Source organism: Cavia porcellus, unplaced genomic scaffold, assembly GCF_034190915.1.
Source record: "Cavia porcellus strain 051 isolate PalLab524CR breed Dunkin Hartley unplaced genomic scaffold, mCavPor4.1 scaffold_9, whole genome shotgun sequence".
Classification (NCBI taxonomy): domain Eukaryota; kingdom Metazoa; phylum Chordata; class Mammalia; order Rodentia; family Caviidae; genus Cavia; species Cavia porcellus.
Window position 1 is genome coordinate 8,920,540 of NW_026947492.1, and position 8,205 is coordinate 8,928,744.

The following is an 8,205-nucleotide window of genomic DNA, read 5'->3' on the forward strand; positions in this document are numbered from 1 at the left end:
GCAACAGGGATCATCTAATTTGAGGTACAAAGGGGAAACTGAGGGCAAGCGTTTAAGGGCCTTCCCAGGATCATGCAGTGACACTCAGCATGGAGGGCCTTTGGGGAGGGGTTGAGCCCGGGACAGATCCTCTGGTCTGGAAAAAACCAGATGCCTTTCTAGGGAATCCTCTCTTCCAGGTAGGAAGCTCTGAGGGCCTCTACGTGTCCACCAAGCCTAGAGCTGCTATTCAGGGCCAAGCTGCTTCTGTCTCCTTTGGACAGTGAGTCAGGGGGTCCGTGCTCCAGTCTGAATACCTGCCGTACGGAAAGACACAGTATGTCTGTCAAAGTATTCTTTGCCCCTATTGAATCCGCGGTTCAAAGTATTTCCACTCCCAGAACTTCAGCTTCCCACCAGGACCAATGCCAGCCTTTCCCTAAGGAATAACATCCCGCTCCATGAACCCACCCATCCCCACAAAACACTGCATGAACCTGTCCTTCTCCATGAGTCCATCAGCTCCTCCGGTGATAGCAGAACCTCCCACACCCAGAATAGTTCCTGATGGAAGCTCTGTAAATACTGAACGAGCAGATGCACTCATGGATGAAACAAAGGTACAGAACCCCTCGCTTTGTACGGCATCTGCCTTTGGAGGCTCCTTCCTGCCCTCTCATTCCTTGGCATCTCAGGCTGCTCAATGCTTTTGTCCATGTCAAGAGATAAGCATGGGCAGGATAGGGAGAGTCCATTGGCCCAGCCATGACGTTGTATGCATCTCCCCTGCCCCTGCCTTCCTCAGGCCACTTTCTCTGCTGGCTGACCCACCAGTGTTCCTAAGGTCCCCGTCACTCAGGGCCAAGTCATCAGACATGGGACTGAAGAGTGACTCAAGCCTTTGCACTGGGTCCACTTTTCACAGCCCCCTTCCTGTGGCCACTCAGAAACTGTGTCCACCCCTAGAGGTTGTCCTTCCTGCAAAAGATAATCCATTTAAGGTGGAAAGGAAAGTCAGAATGCCACTTGCCCTTTGAGTAAGGTAAGTGAGCTGTCAGAGACCCGTGGCTCCCTCCCCAAGCGCCACCCTGGGAAGCAGGAGGGAGAAAGGCAAGCAAGAAGGACAAAGGTGACCGTGAATGGGTAGGGAAATGGCGGGCAGAGGAAGGAAACCTCTGGTCAGGTCAGCTTGTCTTTGGGCAGAAAACAACAGCACAAGTCCAAGGAAAATCAATCAGCAGAGTTCATCCGGGTAGAGAGGACCAGCCAGAACTTGCGAGCATCCAGCCTGCAGCCCAATATACCCCATCCCAACACACACACACACACTGTAATGGCTTGTTCCTACATGTCCCCCCAAAGCCTCATGCACTCACAGGTGGGGCTGTTCAGAGCTGGCTGGAGCTAGAATGTGATACCAGGATTAAGAGTGTGCGATAACTAAATTAGTCAGCTGATTGGAATTAGCATAGTTCTGTGAATAATGGAAGGGTGTGGGTGGTGTCAATCAATAGGCTTATAGCCTGATGGGACATAAAGGGAGCGCGGGAGTGAAGCCATTCTTCACGGCCTCCTGCCTGCCATGCCATGGACTGTTTCGTCTCCACAGTGCCCCTCTGCCGTGCCATCCTGCTTTGGAGCCAGTCAGCTATGCACTGAAACCTTTGCAAAATGAGTGAAATAAATTTTTCCTCCTTTAACTTTGGGTGCGGTGTATTTATCTCAGAAACAAGAAAAGTAACTCAGACACACATACACAAACACACATGCATGCACATCCATACTATGAAGACTAACACGACAATCTAAGGCAGCTTTCCTGAGGGTTAGGTCACCTCGTATAGTATAAAGGAAGGGGTGACAGGTTCCACCAGCAATGGTCGGACACCACAAAAGTCCTGCACACTGAGGCCCATGTAATCACTCCTACCAAAGAAATCCAAATTCATAGGAAGGGACATAAATTGAGCCCCAGAATTCATCTGGTCACCCTTAGTCTGTATAACAGCCCAGAAAGCTGACCCCTCTAGGGAGTATCCATACACAGGAAAAATAAAACATCTGAAGAGTATAGCCTTCATTTTAAAAAGATAAGAAATTTCAATCAACAAAAGTGGACTTGAAGAGCAAGAATTTAAAATAACTTTATAAAATAATGATCCTCAAATACATAAGGAGGATACTGGGACTCACAGTGGAAATGTGTAGATATAAAGAAGAGGCTGTTGGAAATTTCAGTATGGAAAATATCGTTGGGGAAAGAAAGAGTTCTATAGATGGGTACAACAGCATAAAGGTTATAACGGGTCAAGTCAAGAATCAGGTTGATGCAAAACAGTATTACATCATAGAAGAATAAAGAATTATACAAAAGCTAACCAGTATGATACACAGACGTAGCAATACCAATATAGGTTTAACAGAAACCCTAGAGGAGAAATGAACAGAGGAAAAAGACATGTCAAGGAATACTGACTGAGAACTCAAAATTTAAGTTGAAAGGCCTCAGACTGAAAAGGCTTGTATGTGTTAACAGAATGGACTTTTTTTAAACAGGATGGATGTTTAAATAGATAGATACATTATAAAGTAACCTAAGATCAAAAGGAATAGTAACATTTTTAAACTTCCAAAACAAAAGGCAGATAAACTACATTTCAGCAAGAATCAGATCAACAACAGACTTCTCAGTGATGAGCTTGAGACACACACACACACACACACACACACACACAAATGCAATAAAGCAGTATTTTCAGTGTTACAGGGAACTAAAACTTTATACGTAGAATTTTATATTCTAGTAAGCTGTATTTAAATATAAAACCAAAAACAAGATAATATGAGGTAGGGAAGATCTCAGAATATTCTCTCTGAGCATAGGATATTTTTTTTTCAGTGCTGAGGATCGAATCCAGGACCTTGGCCATGCCGGACAAGCACTCCACCCTGAGCTACACCCCCAAACTAGAATATTCTCTTTGAAACATCCTTGGAGGAAGTACTCTGGCAAAAAGATAAATAAATTAAGGAGTAGGCTGGGAAATATGTCAGTAAATAGGAAAAAATAAGAAATAAAAACAACAGTGCACCCACAGTAACAGGAACAAAGATTTTTAAACAGATACAACCTAGTGTGACACATTGAGAATCATCATGAAAATGAGAGGTCCATCTCTTAGTGACCACCAAGAATATAAAAACAGGACACGTTGCTTTGGCAGCTTACCCAAGGCTGCGTCCTGGTAACAAGCTGCCCATCTCAGGGCCTGGCAACAAAGGTCTATTTCTCATTCAGATGAGGCTACGAGCCAGTGACTGCAGATATGTTCTTGTGCCCTCTCATCCCACCACCTGGCTCGAGGAGCAGACCTTATCCCAGGCTGAGGGAAACAGGTGAAGAAGAACCCCATGATGGTCCCTGACGTTACCACAACGCAGACAGATCTTTTGACCTGTGTTCCATTTGTCTAGCAAATCTCAGGCCATGCGTCAATAGGGGCACACTGCAAGCCACATAGAAACAGGAAGCCAGGTACAGTCCGCTTGTGGGGAGGCTGGAACATCTCTCCTAAAAGAAACCTGACTCTGATTACTGAAACCCATAAAGGTGGAGAAGAAAATTATGAAATGTAGAATAAGATAGCAGAAAGGAATACTCATGTAAATCAAACTTCGAGACCAGAAAAATTGGGCACATACTGAATTTGCTTTAAAACTCCAGCAATGCATTTCCTGTATGACACACATTTAAAAACAAACCTCGGCTTCAGTCTGAACCACGTGGCGTCCTACCATTTGCTGCTACTCCACACGAACTGCAGCCATAAACCTATACTGCCAGAATTAATCAAAAGAGAACTCTGAAGTGTCCTAAGAAAACAAACTGACTTGTAGCGTAGGACCAGAGAAGCAAATACCAGAGTATCCTACACCCCGCTCTGCAATAAACAGTCACGTCATACAGACCTCAAACCCCAACCCAGCATTCGTACCCACAGCAGAGAAGTCCTGTGACAGCACCCTGTAGGATGACTAAAGGAACGTCTTCAAACAGAAAGAAAATGACAAAGGGACGTTGGAGCCTCAGGAAGGAAGAGAGAAAAATAAGACCAGAAAGTTGGTGCATATAAAAGACTCTTCTTTTCTCGTAAGCTTTATAAATCGTATTTAATGACTGACATAAAAACTACACTGCCTGATACTCAAGCTCCCAAGATGTGATTTTATTCAAACACCTAAAGAATAATTGACATCACTTTTACACACTCTTCCAAAACCAGAAGAGCAGGAAGGGTTTCCACACTTGTTTTAAGAAGCCAGAGCTATCCTGATAATAAAACCAGATAAGACAGCACAAAAAAAGGAAAGGTCCAGCATTTCTCACAAACGTAATAGAAAAAAAATTGTCAAAAAAAGAGTAACTTAGGGGCTGGGGATTTAGCTCAGTGGCATAAGCACCATTTGCAAGGTCATGAGTTCAATCTCCAGTACCAAAAAAAAAGTATCTCTGAATCCAAAAACATATGCAAAGAATTATAATCATGGTTAAGTGGGATTTATTCCAGGTATTTAAGACTGGTTCGACATTCAAAAATCAAGCAATGTAATCTACCATGCCTACGTTCATAAGCTAAAGGAAAAAAGCATTTTATCATCTCACTTGATTCTGAAAAAGCATTTCATAAAGCCCAACACCCACTCATTATAAAAATATTTGGCACTTTAGGAATAGAAGACAATTACTCAACCTGATAATAAGCATCTGCAAAAAAAAAAAAAAGTACAGCCAGCATCACATTCGGGGAAGTGGCTGGGTGTTCTCTCATAAAGAGCAGAACAGGCAAACATACCCACTATTATCACATTTATCCCCACAATGCTGGGAGCTCTATCCTTCACAATTAGGTAGGAGAAAGAAACAAGTGACACTCGGATTTAAGAGGAAGAAACAAAATTGCTGTCTCTATTTACAGATGACATGATTGCTTGTATAGAAAATCCCAAGGAATCTACAGAAGAAAAATTCCTACAACAATAAGTGAGTTTGGCAAAAACTGATAAGAGATAAAACACAAAAATCAATCATATTTTTATACACTTGCATGAATATGTAGAAACAAAAATTTACAACACGCTACCATTTATAATCACTCCAAAGAAAATGAAATATTTATGTATAAGCATAACAAAATATGTACAGGATTTTGTGAAGAATTACAAAATGCTGATGAAATAAATCACTGAATGCCTAAGTAACTGGAGACGCACACTGTGTTCAAGGCTAGGAGAGGTGACAGCAAAGATGTCAATCCTCCCACAACTGATCTATGAGCTTAATGCAATTCTCATCAAAATTCTGCCCAGGTTTTCACAAATGGAGACATATTAATCAGTGTTTTCCAAAGCAACAGAGCTAGTACAATCTCTAATTATAAGTCAGGGATTCCTTGGGAGGAATTGGCTTGCATGGTTACAGAGGCTGAGAAGTGCCCGTATCTGCAGTCAGCGAGCTTGAGACCCAGGAGGGCCAACAGTAAAGCTGATGTCTCAGCCCAAAGTCTGAGAAGGAGAGCGAAGGGTGTGAGTTCCTGCCTCGACGCAAAAGCCTGAGGATTAAGGAGTTGATAGCATATGATCTGCTCTGACTCGGCAGAGGAAGATAACTAACAGCCCAGTGTGAAGACAGCCAGTCTGAGAAAAAGCAAAAGCTCACTTGCTCTGCCTTTCTGTTCCATTTAGTGGATTGCATGACACCTGCACATACAACGGGGATGGGTGACCTTCATTATTCAGATGATGGACTCAAAAGTTAACCTTCCCTCAAAAAAAGTTAACTCCATCCAAAGCATCTTCACAGGCACAACCTGAACTTTTTTATCCGGTACCGGGGATCAAACTCATGACCTTGTACATACTGTGCAGGCATTTGTGTCACTGAACTAAATCCCTGGCCCCTAACAATTTTTAATAAAATGTTTGGTCACCTCATGACCCAGCCAAGCTGACACATAAAATTAATCATTGCAGTAGGCAAGCTTCTTCCACACTTAATACAGAAAAGTGCAGGCTACGAACGGGCAAAACAATTTTAACAAAGAAGACTAAGGTGGAAGAAACTGCTTCATCAGATATTAAAGCTTACTCTACTGTCTGAAGACATAGCTCAGCGGGACAAAACGGAAACCTGCAGAAATAGAGCTACACAAATAAGCTGATTTTTGAAAAGAAGCAACCCAAAGGAAGGAAAATAGTTTTCTCAGTAAATGATGCTGGAGCAATCGGATGTCTCTAAGCAAGACATGAACCTTGACTAACCCTCATGCACTGGTCTCAGAGTTACAAAAAAAATTAAGAAGGGTTGGGGAAGCAGCTCAAGGCAAAGGCCAGGGGTTCAGAGACCAACACTGGGGGGAACATCTCAACATGAGCCAGGAATGCAAGTATAAAATTATTAAAGTTTCAGGAAAAAGTGAATGCAGGAGCAAATTTTCTGGTATTGGCACTGTATAAAATGTTTTTAGGTTTAGTAGCAAAAGCACAATCCGTGAAAGAAAAACATCATAAGCTGGACTTCACAGAAATTTGAAACTTTTATTTTTAATGTGAAGAGCATGAAAAGATAAACTACAGAGTAGCAGGAATATTTGTAAACCACACATTCCAAAAAGGGTTAGTGCCTAGAACATGTAACCATTCTCAAAACAGTAAGAAATAAAAATTAAAAAATTATAAAAAGGAGACCATGAACAAACACTTACCAAAGAGGACAGACAGAAGTCAAATAAACGTGAAAAAGTGTCCAGTGTCATTAGCCATGAAGGAAACACAAATTAAGACCACACTACGATATCACCATACAGCCTTCTGAACGACTAAACTTAGAAAGGAAAAGAAAAAGATCACCAGAGGCAACACCAAATGCTAGTGAGGATGCAGAGAAATTGGATCGTGCGGCAACTGCCGATGGGGGTGTAAAATGGTACAGCCACTCTGTAAAACAGATATTTATAAAACTAAACATGCAGTTACAACACAATTACACTCCGGATACAATCCCGAAGAAGTGAAAACTTACCTTCGTAAAAAGTGTGCACATCAGTGTGCATATAAACATTATTCACAGTAATCAAAAACAGGAATCATCTTCAACAGGTGAACGGTTTACATACTGCAGCACATGCGTGCTGAGACACTACTCAGCAGGGAAGCAGGATGTGTGGACACAGACAGCTGGGTGGATCGCCAGGTAACTAGGAAAAAGTCCACCCAAAATGTTACATGTGGCCTGATTCCTCTTATATTACATTTTTAAAACAACAGCCTAAGGGTTGTCAGGTAGGATGCAGATAGGGATGGGAGCGGGTCACCAGAGGGCAAAGAGACTCTTGTGGTGACTGAACTATTTGGTATCTTGACTCATGGAGCGCACACAAACCCACACATGAGACAAAACTGCAGAGAACTACATATACGCACCTGCGTGCAAACACACATATGCGTGAGTGTATGATATTAATGTCTTGGGTTTTGCAAATGGTTACCATGCATTTGAATGTACAATTATGTCCATAAAATTTCTGATAAAAAAAAAACAAGATCTACAACAAAAGTTGAAAAAGGAGATAAGGCAGAGACAGGAAATTGGTTGGTGATATTCATTCTTCCTTTCTTCCGGAGAACACCATTTTTAGTTGGCTACATGGCTTCATAGAACAGGGACTACATTTCCCAAGCTCTCTTGCAGGCAAGAGTAGCCTCAACCTAAGCTCTAACCAGCATGATTTAAGCAGCAACTTCTAAGAAGTGCTCACAAAGAGCAGGGCATGCTCTTCCTCCTCCCCTTCTTCCTCCCTGATTGTTAAATTAAGAGGATAAAGAACACACACAGTTGAGAGCTGTGGAAGGATAATGTGGAAGTCCAGGGGACCCTTCAACCTGGTGGAGCTGCCCAAATAGCTCTTGTCTGCTGGGCCTTATTAAGAAGAAGTAAGTGTCCACCATGTTAAACCACACCCAACTAGACTTCTTCTGGACTTCGTCATAACTGCTATTTTATTTGGAACACAAGTATTTGGATTTTCTCCAATCAAAGTTGAATCCAAAGTTAACTAAGAGGAGTAGGAATGGCAATCCGTGTAAAAAATAAAACACAGTTTCATTATCAGGCCATGTGAAACTCCAGACCAAAAAGAAAACTACAAGGAACAAAGAAACAAACTATAA